Below are 14,505 nucleotides of genomic sequence, written 5' to 3' on the forward strand. Positions count from 1 at the left end.
GAACTGCTACTTACCTCGAACCGTGAAATTCTTTACTCTGATATGCCTTTGCCTCGCAAATAGGCCTCTGAATGCCTCGAATCTAGTCACAAATAATTCGTTTCAGTCAATACAAATTACGATAATTAATTCCAGAAAACACTAATTTTTCAATAAAAATCTGAAATTGCACCCAAAGGTCGCCCGTGGGGACCACGTCACGGAATCCGATGAAACTCACAAAATCTTACAACCCATTCAATTACGAGTCCAGCCATACTAGTTTCACTCAAATCCGACTTCGAATCGACATTCAAATCCCAAAAAATAATTTTATGAAATTTCTACAATTTTCCCCAAATTTCCATCTCAAAATACTAATTGAATGATGAAAACAATGATATATCCATGTATATTAACCAAATCTGAGTTAGAATCACTTACCCCAATGAATTTCTTGCAAAACCCACGAAACATCGTCACAAACTGAGCTCTCAACGTCCAAATGTGAAATAATACCCTAACCCTCGGTTATATAGTACAACGTCTGATCTCCCAATGTGCGATCTGCACATTTCCAAGTTCTGCTGCCGCAATCCAAATTGTGCGGCCGCACTTCACAGTGACTGCACTACCATGCTTAAGTAAAATACCCATATCTTTTTGTACAAATGTCCAAATGATTAATGTTATACCTTTCAGGAAACTAGATTCAAAGGGCTACAACTTTCATTTTGGAATCATCTCCAAATTCATTATATATTAAAATCTATAAGCCTCCGAAGTCGGACCAGCGAACTAGCAAAATCACCTTTTTGCGGCCGCGAGAAGAATTTTGCGGACCGCACAATTTCAACTGCAGTCCGAACATTTTAAAGTGCGGTCCGCACAATTCCTACTGCTACGGTACTTTGGGAGTTTGCGACTGCACTTCTACACTCTAAAATGTGCCCTTCATACTCCAATTGTCCCATAACATCGTGAGAGTGCCGAAATGTCCGGACTCGTTCAAAACTCACCCCGGAACTCATTCAAGCAACTCGAGATCCCGTTCAAATATACCAGCAAGCCCTATAACATAATACAGACTTACTCGGGGTTTCAAATCACATCAAACAACGTCAAAAATACAAATCACATTCCAATTCAAGCCTAATGAAAACTAACAATTTCCAACTTCTACATTCAATGCTGAAACTTATCAAATCAAGTTTGATTGACCTCCAATTTTGCACACAAGTCATAAATGACATAACAGACCTATTCCAATTTCCAGAATTGAATTCCGACCCTGATATCAAAAAGTTAACTCCCCGGTCAAACTTCCAAACTTAAATTTCTATTTTAGCCATTTCAAACCTAATTTAACTACGGACTTCCAAATAATTTTCTAGACACGCTCCTAAGTCCAAAATCACCATACAGAGCTATTAGAATCATCAAAATTCTATTCTGGGGTCATTTACACATAAGTCGACATATAGACACTATTTTAACTTAGGCTTTAAACCTTGGAACTAAGTGTTCCAATTCATTCCAAAACCTCACCGGACCCGAACCAATTACCCCGACAAATCACACAACAACTGTAAAGCATAAATTGAGCAGTAAATGGGGGAACGGGGTTGAAATACTTCAAACGACCGGCCGGGACGTTACATATTACTCCCCTGAACGTTTTTTCCCCAGAATTTTTTTAACCTTATACGCTTAATTACCCGAGTGTGACTACACCTCTTCCAAGCGTATAAGGACAAAATTTAAAAGGCTCGTCTGCTATATAATCACCATGTGTCATGCAAAATAAGCCATAAGAAAGGATCCCAAGCGTAAAACTCAACTTTTTTTTATTTGAACTCATTCTTTTATCACTTCTCCTAAACTTAAAGTATCTGCCATTGTTGAAGAGCTTCTACTGGTGGTGTTGAAATTGAAGACATGATTTTAAATATATAGACTATAAATTACTAATTTTTAGTCAATTCGAATTTTTATTTTTATTTTAAGGTTTGAAATTTCTTCTCTAATTTTTATCTATGAGGTATTATGGTTATGAAATGGCAAATACAAACTTGAATAGACTTTGTATGGACGATGAAGACTCAATCTTTACATTCTATTAGAGCTGATTTTGCAATAGAATAAAGAGAAAATTATGGTTAGACTGATTTTCTTGAAGGAATCGAAGAGGAGAGATTGGGAATTTGGTTTCGACCGTATAATAGGGGAGAGTATGATAAGAAATAATTAATAACTTAGGTATCCTACTTGAAAATAAAAAGGAACTAATAAAATAAAAGGGAATTAGGTGGGACCCATTAGCACGTGTATACATCGTTTGTATTATAAAAGGGGATCAGGTTTAATTAAGCATATAAGGTTAAGGTGACTATGAAAAAAACGTTAATAGGACCCCCGAAAAGAAAAGGTGTGTAGTTGATAATATGGTGATAGGTCGAGGAGGATTTTATGCATTATCCCTAAATTTAATGTTGATATGCTTTTTAACTTTAGAAATGAAGAGTTAACTTTAGATTTCGTTCTGCGACTTAAGGTCCCGAGCAACTTCGTAATATGTATTATGACTTGTGAGTGCGGTCGATTTTGGTTTTGGAAGGTTCGGAATTAAATTGGAAGAACAATCCTTATTTAACAAGCTTAAAAGAAAAGTGTTGACCGGAAGTTCACCTTGATGTATCGGGCTTGGACTTCGATTCCTAAAATTTGAATAGCTTCGTTATGTCATTTACCACTTGTGTGCAAAATTTGAGGTCATTCCAGATCAATTTGTTATGTTTCAGCACAAGACCTAACTTAGGACGAGGGTATCTACATATATATAAGGGGTTATGTGATGGACAACATATCAAATGAAGGATCTTCGAGTCTAGTTTCTAACGCTTCAAACCGTTCATTATTTGGACATTTCTACATGAAATTATGACCAAATTAGCAAAGCTTGGCAGAGGAGACTCGCATCCGGGGCCGCATCCGAAAGAAGGGCTGGCAATGAAGTGCTGCCATAACATCCGGGGCATCATCCGAAATCCAGAAATCTGGGCCTATAGATACAATTTTGGGGTTCATTTTCTCCACTTCATTTCGACGAATTTTGAAGCTCTTCTCCACTCACTCAAGACCACCAACTCCTCTCTCCTTCAAGGTAAGTAATCCCCATTATCTTGGTATGAAATTCCATCATTTCTACACTAGTATTGATGAAATCTACACATAAAATACTTAGATCTTCAAGAAATTTCTTCAAGAACTCAAAGGAGGATTTTGCAAGATTTCTTCCAAAAAGGTAATCTTTCACCCTTAGACTTACATGTATGGATTTATTATGAGTATGTGAGCAAGAAATAAGTATTAACACTTATTGGATGGTGCTTGGAAGCCATAAATACTTAAACTAGATTATTGGATGTTGTAGAGATTTTGTAATGAATTAATTAGCAACAATTGGGTGGATGTGAGTTCATTGATGATTTTAATGGTGCTAAAGAAGGTTGTTTGTAGAAAAAGGATGGTTTAGTATCTCTTGTTGGTGGGAAGGAAGGATTGTTGGATGAAGAAACACCATTACTAGAGGTAGTAAAATGCTATGTACTCTAGGTGTTTGATAAAATGGCTAAATGACCAAATATCTGGAAATTTGTTTACTACTATTGGTGCAATTGTGTTGCATTGTTGTAGATTGAAATTTGTTTAGTGTGGTGGACCATCGTAGTATTATTAAGGGGCGAATTTCAGATTTGAGCCATCCGGAGGTGGCTTCACTCGCGAAGATCATTTAAAGCATTGACTTAGTTTCGTTGAGGTAAGTATCTTGCCTAACCTTGAGTTAGGGAATTACCCCTTAGGCATTGAGTTTTATGTGGAAATTGTGTAATTAAAAATCATGTACGCGAGGTGACGACTACGTACTTGGTTTATATGTGCAAATTATATCGGTTGAAATTTGTAGACGCCCTTATGTATTAAATTAGAAAATTGTTGGAACTTAGTAAATCCTTGATTTGTCATGCATCATTCCTTCTTTGTCGAGTTTGTATTTTATACGATAATTTTGTGTGATTTTCACTTGAATTTTTTTATGTGAATTCCGTGTGTTTGTTAATTTGATATTTCTTGGAAATAATCACATTTTGGATTATTCATTTGCAAATAATTTATTAAATAAATTTAAAAGGAGGCATTAATCTATTTGCCAAAAATTTGGATTAACGAAAGCGTTGTTCCTTGATGAATTACTTTTCAGTTCATGTTATTGCAATTGATATTGAGTTATAAAGGCCGTAAATGATATTTGAGGCGTGTTAAATTGTGAAATATTATGTTGTTGAGTTGTCCGCTCCCGAATATTTTTGTTAAGATTTTTGTACACATTATGGTCGAGCTATGGGCTCCTTATTATGGAAAATAATGTATTGTTGACTTCTGTGGCAAATTGAAATATTTAAGCATTTGAGGTGCAATTTGCGATATGTTTTGATATTTGAGCACTCGATGTGCAATTTGTGATATGTTGTAATATTTGAGCACGTGAGGTGCAATTTGCGTTATATTTTTATATTTGAGTACTCGATGTGCAATTTGTGATATGTTGTAATATTTGAGCACTTGAGGTGCAATTTATGAGATGTTGTGATATTGGCACATGATATTGTTGGGAGGTTTGTTTGGGTGTTTGCACGAGGTTTCTGCCGTGCTATTGTTACTATTGATATATGCACATGTGGCGTGACAAGGCGGGCTATATATGTGGGTTTGCACATGTGACGAGACAAGGTGAGAATATTATTATGCGTGTGCGGTGAGACAAGGCGGACATTTACTTTATTATTGCGCACGTGGCGAGATAAGGTGGGTTAAGGTGGGTTATGTGGAGGATTGATTTGTGATAACTTGTGATGGCCTGGGGGCATTGTTGTTGTTGATATTTGTGTTGGGACTATGAGGCGGTACCTCGGGAGTGCCCTTTGTTGAAATTTATTTATGATTTGGGACTACGATGCGGTACCTCGGGAGTTTCCTTTTGGTGATATTTCTCTATGACTGCACTTGCTTTTGATTATTTTATTTTTTCGTAATATGTAAATTCATGTTTTCTCCGTGTTGTATTAATTGACTTCATATTATGTGTTTTGTATTTCTTGTAGTATTGTGTTGGCTTTGACTTTTTCGTACGAGGCTCTGAGGATTTGTATTTCTGGTTTGTACTTGTTCTTGATGATTGAGTTGATTTAAATTTAAAAAATGACTTTTATGTTTTAATTTAATAATTTTTCATCCAAATCATTTATTTGTTGATTTCTTACTTGGTTTAAAAATTGTAAACTTACTTTATTGAAAATAAATTGATCTTGCGGATCTTATATACATTGATATTTTGGTACGTGAGTTGTCCGTGCGGTTGTAGTAGAGATATGGGAACGAGGTGCCATGAAAATATGAAAGTGGACTGAGACCCGTGTTTTAAGATTATGAAATGAGGTGTCACAGATTGACTTTTATTTGAAAGAATTATTCTCGAAGGATATTTATTTGAAGGAATTATATTCGAAAGATTTTTATTTGAAAAATATATATGTGAAAGATTTATATTTGAGGGACTTGATTAATTGGCTGTACTTTTATTTATTATTCGTTTGAGCAATATTTATGGTGTTACTGTTGCCTTGTTGTTTATGTCACAAGTTGATTATTGTTGTCATCACTGGTATTTGTTTTCTATTATTTTTGTATGCTATATTAAACAAGTTATTTGACTAGTGAGTGTCTTGATTGTACCTTATCACTACTCCACCTAGGTTAGTCTTGATACTTACTGGGTACCGACTGTGGTGTACTCATACTATACTTCTGCACATTTTATTTCAGAGCCAGGTATTGGAGATATCGGATTCGGACAAAGACTAGAGTGTGATCGCAAAAATTTAAGGTAGGTTTCTTGGTCGTCGCAGTCCCTTGGAGTCTTTCCATTTTTATTGTAATGTCCACTCTTATTCGAACAATATTGTATATTCGATCCTTGGAATCACTGCATGTACTCAGTTAGAGTTCGTAACTCAGTATTACCAGTCTGGGGAGTTTTTTATAATTATTTCCGCTGTGGGTTTCGATTATCTATTTCAAAAAAAAGAAAAAATAAAGAAAAAAGGGTTTGAAATGTAATTGTAATCGGCTTACCTAGTTTTAGAGACTAAGTGCCATCACGACGCATGTGGTGGGATTTTGGGTCGTGACATAACCTAAATAGCCGTTCATCCAAATGCTTAAACTAAAAATAGCAAGCTAATGTATAATATATGTATACCTAATAAGAAAAGTAAATAGCAAATCTGTCCAGTTATTTGTGTAAAGATTCCTTTTGAAAATAAATTTCACACTACACAAAGTGATCCTTTAATTATTTTCTTAATAATTAAGATTTGAAAATCTTTGTTGAACATGTTTGTGTCTATTAGAATGAACTTGAAAATTACCACACACAAAAATAAAATTGAACTTCAAAATAACTATAAAAAAAATTAAAATTAAAAAAAACTCTAAGATCTTCAAAATTTATGTATTCTTACTAAAACGGAAAATGAAATATGATAAATTGTGAAACTAGGTGATAAAATTATAGAGTTGGCAATGAGTTTAAGTCGAATACATACATGGAATGGAATGATGATTGAGGAAATCTATGAGACAGATTCTCTTTATTTGTTAAGTTACCTATATTGGATCAATATCCATCAATTTCAGAAGTTTAAACTTTTATTTAATAGTTCAAATATGATTTTACTAAAGAGGATATTAGAGGGGTACATGGGTGGAGTTAGTGGTGAGAAAGGAGGAATATATGATAGGCGTATGGGGTGCGGGACAAGTATTACCAATTAATAAAAAATGGCATTATAACTTAAAGTTTTCTCTTATAAGCTTGAGTGTAAATAACATAGACAATGTGGTAGAGTTTGTCATGACCCAATTCTCTTATGAGCCGTCATGGCACCAAATTTTACCGCTAGGCAAGCCAAATAGTGAATTAGACACATTATTCCTCTTTTAATAAATTTTCGAATAAGTAAATTTTTCCTTACTTAAAAGATTTAAGAAATAACAAGTTTAAATACATAAAATGTGAAAAACTGAGTGCAGTCATAACCATAGTAATACTCCAAAACCACAAGTCTACTAATGGATTTTACAAAACTTTAGCTACTTTCTGAAATAGAAATAGATAGAAATGAATATAAAGGAGAGACACTAGGTGCTACGGAACGGCTCAGAAATACAGCTCACCACTAGGCCTCCAGGTAACAGGAATGCGCGTCGAGGTGATCGCCAAGTGCACATGCCTCGGATCCTGCACAGTCAGTGCAGAAGTATAGGGTGAGTACATAAATAACATGTACCAAGTAAGTATCAAGTTTAATCTCGAATAAGTAGTTACGAGAGGTCGACATCGACACTTACTATGGGTTAACAATAAGATACATGAATTTTAAATAAGCATGGGATATGAAACAACAAAAATAACTCCTCAACATAATAGGACAATTAATTTTCTCACAATTTAATAAATTTAGAGTAGATTCATGCCTTATATAACTGTAACTTCACAAGTAACATAATAAAAATCAAGTATGATTAGGCTCCGAGTATTAATGAGCACGATTTATGTTGAGATCGTACGGCCCGATCCAGAATAACATGTACACTATTGAGGGACGTGCGGCGTGATCCATAGATGCATCTATATACTGTTGAGGCGTTCGGTCCACTCCACAAGAAGAGAAAGATATTTTATACTCCCTCCGTTTCAATTTATGTGAATCTGTTTGACTGGGCACGGAGTTTAAGAATAAATGAAGACTTTTTGAATTGTGGTCCTAAACAATTCAAAAAAGGGCCAGAGTATTTGTGTGGTTATAAGAACTTCTCATTAAGGGTAAAATTATAACTTTAAGCAAAATTGTTTCTAAATTTAGAAAGGGTCATTCTTTTTAGAACGGATCAAAAAGAAAATAGGTTCACATAAACTGGAACGGAGGTAGTAAGTATTTGCCTTAAACGTTTTTAAGGATTAGTACATAAAATAATACAAATTTCATTAACGACCTTTCACAAACTCCTCTAGTCAGCTCTAATATAATTTTTAGGCACTTTAATTAACAAGTAGGGTGTAAACATTTCAAGTAGTTCATGATATGGGTCCTAAAACTACCCGGACATAAGCATAATTAGTAGCTACGCACGGACTCTCGTCACCTCGTACGTACGTAGCCCCCCACAATTAGAAGCAAACATTAATTTAAATCACCTATGGGGTATATTCCCTCTTACAAGGTTAGACTAGAGACTTACCTCGTCTCAAAGCCCACTTTACGGTCACAATTTCGCTCTAAAGCCCCAACTCGGTGCCGATTAATCCGAAACTAGTCAAATGTTATATAATTTAATCGATACATGCTCAAATATTTGTAATTTAACTATTAGATTAATTACCCAACCCAAATTGGAAGAATTCCAAAATTTTACCCTGGGCCCACGTGCCCGGATTCCTGAAAAGTTTATAGAAAATCGTTACCCATAACCTCAAAACGGGAGGGCCTACGCGAAGGGTAATTTACACTGACCCTCCCAGGCCCTTTTTCTTCTACGCAAACACGGGAGGGCCTTCGCGAACGCATAGGCCTGGGATCTCAAAACTTTGCGAGCGCTTCCCCCTGCCCCCGAATGCAAAGAACAATCACCCAGTCCCCAAATACTTCATCGCAAACGCGAGGGTCCTTTCGCGTTCGCGAAGAAGGAAACCAGAACTGAAAATTCTGGTTTTTCCAACTTAGCTCTGGATGGTTCAAAACGCACCCGATCCACTCGAGGCCCCGACCAAATGCACCTACAAGTCTATAAACATAATATAGACCTGCTAAAACTCTCAAAATGCGTAAAATAACGATGAAACTAAGAATCAGACCCCAAAACCAAATTGAACCAAATTATGAACTCAAAGTTCCCAATTCGCTCTGAACGCGTCGAATCATAATTAAACTACGCGGAATGGCACTAACTTTTGCGTGCAAGTCTTAAATCACCATACGGAACTATTTCTAGGCTCGGAACCCCAAACAGGCCTCTATAACACCAAAATCTACTCCAAACCAAATTTAAAGAACTCTAAAACCTTCAATAAGGCAACTTGCACTGTACCGCTCCCGGGTCATCCAAAACCCAATCCGATCATACCCCCAAGTCCAAAATCATCATACAAACCTATTGGAACTGTCGAATCCCGATTCCGAGGTTGTTTACTAAAAATGATGACCAAGATCAAACTTAGCCTTTTTAGCCAACCTCAAGGAACCAAATGTTCCGATTTCAAACTTGAAACCTCCAAAACCCCGAACTAACCATCCTCGCAAGTCATAAAATAGTTAAAGAACATACGGGGAGTCTTATTTAGGGGAACGGGGTGTTAGAAAGTAATACGACTGGTTGGGTCATTACATTATCCACCTCTTAAACAAACGTTCATCCTCGAACGGGTCTAGAATCATACCTTGAGTGGTGAATAGTTGTGGATATATGCTCCCATGTCTTCCTCGGCCTCCCAAGTCTCTTCCTCAATTGGTTGGCGCCCCCACTGAACTTTTACTGCATAAATCTTATTGGACCTCAACTGGCGAACCTGCATATCAACAATGGCAATTGGCTCCTCCTCATAACCCAAGCTCTCATCTAGCTGAACCGTACTGAAGTCTAACACATGCGACCTGTCGGCATGATACCTCCGGAGCATAGACACGTGGAAAATAGGATAAACTCCCGATAGACTGGGAGGCAAAGCAAGCTCGGAAGCAACCTCCCCAACTCGTCTCAACACCTCAAATGGGCCTATAAAACTTTGGCTCAACTTACCCTTCTTCCCAAACCTTATGATACCCTTCATCAGCGAGACCTTCAAGAGAACTTTCTCACCCACCATAAATGATAAATCACACGCTTTCTGATCCGTGTAACTCTTCTGTCTGGACTGTGCTGTACGAAGTCGCTCCTAAATTAACTTTACCTTTTCCAAGGCATCCTTCACCAAATCAGTTCCATACAACTTAGCCTCGCCAGGCTTAAACTATCCGATGTGTGAACGACACCTCCGACCATATAAAGCCTCAAATGGAGCCATCTCGATGTTAGACTGGTAACTGTTATTATAAGCGAACTCGCCCAAAGGCAAGAAACGACCCCACTGTCCTTTGAAGTCAATCACACATGCTATGAGCATGTCCTCCAAGATCTGAACGGTCCGCTCCGATTGCCCATCAGTCTGCGGGTGAAAGGCTGTGCTGAGCTCTACACGGGTCCCCAACTCACTCTGTACTGCTCTCCAGAAATGTGAAGTAAACTGAGGCACTCTATCTGATATAGTGGAAACTGGTACACCATGTAACCGAACAATCTCCTGAATATAACTCTGGGCCAACATCTATGAGGAATGCGTGGTCACGACTGGAATGAAGTATGCCGACTTGGTCAACCTGTCAACAATGATCCAAACTGCATCAAACTTCCGCAAGGTCCGCGGCAACCCAACTACGATATCCATGGTAATACGCTCCCATTTCCACTCAGATATAGTCATCTGCTGAAGTAGGCCACCTAACCTCTGGTACTCACACTTAACCTTCTAGAAATTTAGATACCTTGTCAAGTACTCAACTATGTCATTCTTCATCCGCCGCCACCAATAATGCTGCCTCAGGTCGCGATACATCTTCGTATCACCTGGATTAATAGAATATCAAGAACTGTGTGCCTCATCTAGGATCTTCTCCCTCAACCCATCAACATTAAGAACATATAGACGACCCTGGAGTCGCAGAACAACATCCTCATCGATAGTAACCTCCTTGGCACCACCCTGTAGTACCGTTCCTCTGAGAACCAACAAGTGCGGATCATCAAATTAGCGAGCCTTGATCTGCTCGGATAGTGAGGACTGAACAAAGACGCATGCAAGGACTCTGATGGGATCTGAAGTATCCAACCTCATAAGTATGTTAGCCAAAGAATGGATGTCCGAAGCTATTAGCCTCTCCTCTGCTGAAATGAAAGCCAAACTACCCATACTCTCTGTCTTTCTGCTCAAGGCATCTGCCACTACATTTGCCTTGCCCGGATGATAATGGATGGTAATATCATAATATTTTAGTAACTCAAGCCACATGCGCTGTCTCAAACTGAGATACCTCTGCTTGAAAAAATGCTACAAACTGCGATGATCGGTGTAAACCTCACAGGACACCCCATAAAGATAATGCCTCCAGATTTTAAGAGCGTGAACAATCGCAGCCAACTCCAAATCATGTACATGGTAATTCTTCTCGTGGGGATTCAGCTGACGTGAAACATATGCAAGGACTCGCCCATCCGGCATCAATACACAACTCAAACCAACGCGTGAAGCATCATAATACATAGTATACATCCCCAAATCATAAGGCAACACTAACACTGGTGCTGAAGTCAATACGGTCTTGAGCTTCTGAAAGCTCACCTCACAATCATCAGACCATAGGAACGGAGCACCCTTCTGGGTCAATCTGGTCAATGGTGTTGTAGATGAAAAACCCTTCACAAACCGATGATAATAACCTGCTAACCCCAAGATGCTCTCGATCTCAGTCGTCGAAGTGGGATGATGCCAACCCTGAACTACCTTGATCTTTTTGGGATCCACCTTAATACCCTCACCCGATACAATATGCCCAAAGAATGCTATATAGTCTACCCAAAACTAACTCCGTTGAAAACTTAGCATATAGCTTTTGCTCTCACAAGGTCTGAAGCACCACTCTCAAATGTTGCTCGTGCTCCTCCATGCTACGCGAGTAGATCAAAATGTCATCAATGAAGACGATGAAAAATGAGTCGATATACGGCATGAACACTCGGTTCATCAGATCTATATACGCCGTCGGGGAGTTAGTCAAACCGAAGGACATTACCAGAAACTTAAAATGGCCATATCTAATCCGGAAAGCAGTCTTCGGAACATCCGAATCCCGAATCTTCAACTGATGGTACCCCGATCACAAATCGATCTTAGAGAACACTCTAGCACCCTGCAACTGGTCAAACAAATCATCAATACACGGCAACGGGTACTTGTTCTGAATGGTAACTTTGTTCAATTGGTGATAATCAATACACATTTGCATGGTCTCATCTTTTTTCTTCACAAATAATACTAGTGCACACTAAGGAGACATACTCGGTCTGATGAACCCTTTTGCTAGTAACTCCTTAAGCTTCTCCTCTAACTCCTTCAACTCTTTCGGAGCCATGAGGTATGGTGGGATAGATATAGGCTGGGTACATGGACCCGAATTAATAAAGAAATTAATATCACGATCTAGTGGCATGCCTGGGAGATCAGAAGGAAACACGTGAACACTCGGACTACGGGCAATAAATCAATCGTCGAAGTCTCTGCAGTCATGTCCCAAACATAGGCCAGATAAGCCAAACAACAATTCTCAACCATGTGTCGAGCCTTAAGAAAGGAAATAACCCATGCATGACAAACGAACCCTCCCACTCCAATCTAGGCAACTCTGGGATCCCAAGGTAACAATCTTGGCATGGAAATCTAGGAAGGCATGATATGGAGAAAGCCAGTCCATGCCCAGGATGATCTCAAAGTCGGTCATATCAAGCAGCAGAAGATCTGCTCTAGTTTCGTAACCATAGAATGTAACAATGCAAAACCGATAGATCTGATCCATAACAGAATCGCCCACCAGGAGTGGACACATAAACAGGAGTACACAGGGACTCACGAGAAACACCTAGGAAATTAGCAAACAGAGATGAAATATATGAATATGTAGACCTTGGATCAAATAGTACTGAAACATCCCTACCATAGACAGAAATAATGCATGTGATCACGGCATCTGAGGCCATTGCATCTGGTCTAGCTAGAAAAAGCATAGAACCTAGCTGGGAGAGCCACCTGACTAGCATCCATCTCTACGACGGCCCCTACCCACCTGCCCTCCGCCTATGGATGGTCGGACGACTGGTGAAACAACTGGTGTTGTAATCATAGGCTGATGACCATGCTGCACTGCCTTGCCCCGAAGTCTATGGCAGAACCTCCGCACATGACTGAGATCCCCGCACTCAAAATAACCTCTCGGTACGGTGGACTGCTGACCTGAAGTCTGACCCTGATGGCTTGAATACTCACTGGAGGAACCCTGGATAGCTGGTGGGCGATAGTAAGTCTCTGGCATAACACTGAAATAAGGCCGCGCTGGGGCACCCCGAGGAGGCGGCGGTGCCGGGTAAGTGGGCTTGCTGGACTGACCCTTCACGAACTGACCTCTACACCTAATTGGGGCACCTCTGAACTCTCTAGAATATCAAAATTGCTTATCCTTCATAGCATGCTCTCGGCTACGCTGACGCACACCCTCGATCCTCCAAGTTATCTCCACAACTAACTCGTAAGAAGTCCCCATCTCAACCTCTCGGGCCATAGTGGCCCGAATACCAGTATGCAAGCCCGCAACAAATCTCCACACTCTCTCTACATCAGTAGGAAATATCATAAGTGCATGGTGAGACAACTCAGAGAATCTCGCCTCATAGTCTGTCACAGACATCTGACCCTGCTAGAGCTGCTTGAACTGAAACCACAACTCTTCCCTCTGATAGGGTGGAATATACCTATCCAGAAAGATACGGGTGAACCTGACCCAAGTCGTGGGAGGAGAATCTACTGGTCTACCAAGAAGATAAGACTGCCACCACCTACGGACCCTGCCCTCCAGCTGAAAAGTAGCAAAGTCTACCCCATGGGACTCCAATATCCTCATGTTGTGCAGTATGTCCCTGAATCGATCAACGAAGTCCTGGGGGTCCTCATGCAGCTCACCTCTAATGATAGGAGGATGAAGTCTAGTCCATCTGTCCAATAGCTTATGCTGCTCGCCGACCGCAGTTGGTCTAGGCTCTGGTACAACTGCTATAACTGGCTGAGCTCCGCCCATGAGTAATGCACCCGGGGTCTAATACATAGCAGTTGCTTGCCCTGAAGCCTGAGTGGTAGGGGTCTGTGTCCCCCCTCCCGCCTGAGATATGGTTGGGTCTACCGGAAATAAACCGGCATGAGTCATAGTATCCATGAAGCGCCGCATACAGCCCATGACCTCCTGGAATCCCGATGCGGACATAAAATCTATCGGGGTTGGCTCTACTGCACGCACCTCACCCTGCTCCTCAATAATAGGATCCTCTACTTGAACCACTAGTGGCATAGCTGGAGCAACTCCGGGACGTCCTCGTCCCCTACCACGGGCTAAAGCCCTCCCTCGGCCTCTGCCTCGGTCTCTAGAAACAAGGGGAGCAACTCTTCCATGGTCTGGAACATCCGTAAAGTGCGTTCTCACCATATGTGAGAGAATAAGAGAATGATACTTAGTACCACATCAAATGCACGATAGAAGATGAAGAAAGGTAGTT

Source organism: Nicotiana tomentosiformis, chromosome 8, assembly GCF_000390325.3.
Source record: "Nicotiana tomentosiformis chromosome 8, ASM39032v3, whole genome shotgun sequence".
Taxonomy (NCBI): Eukaryota; Viridiplantae; Streptophyta; class Magnoliopsida; order Solanales; family Solanaceae; genus Nicotiana; species Nicotiana tomentosiformis.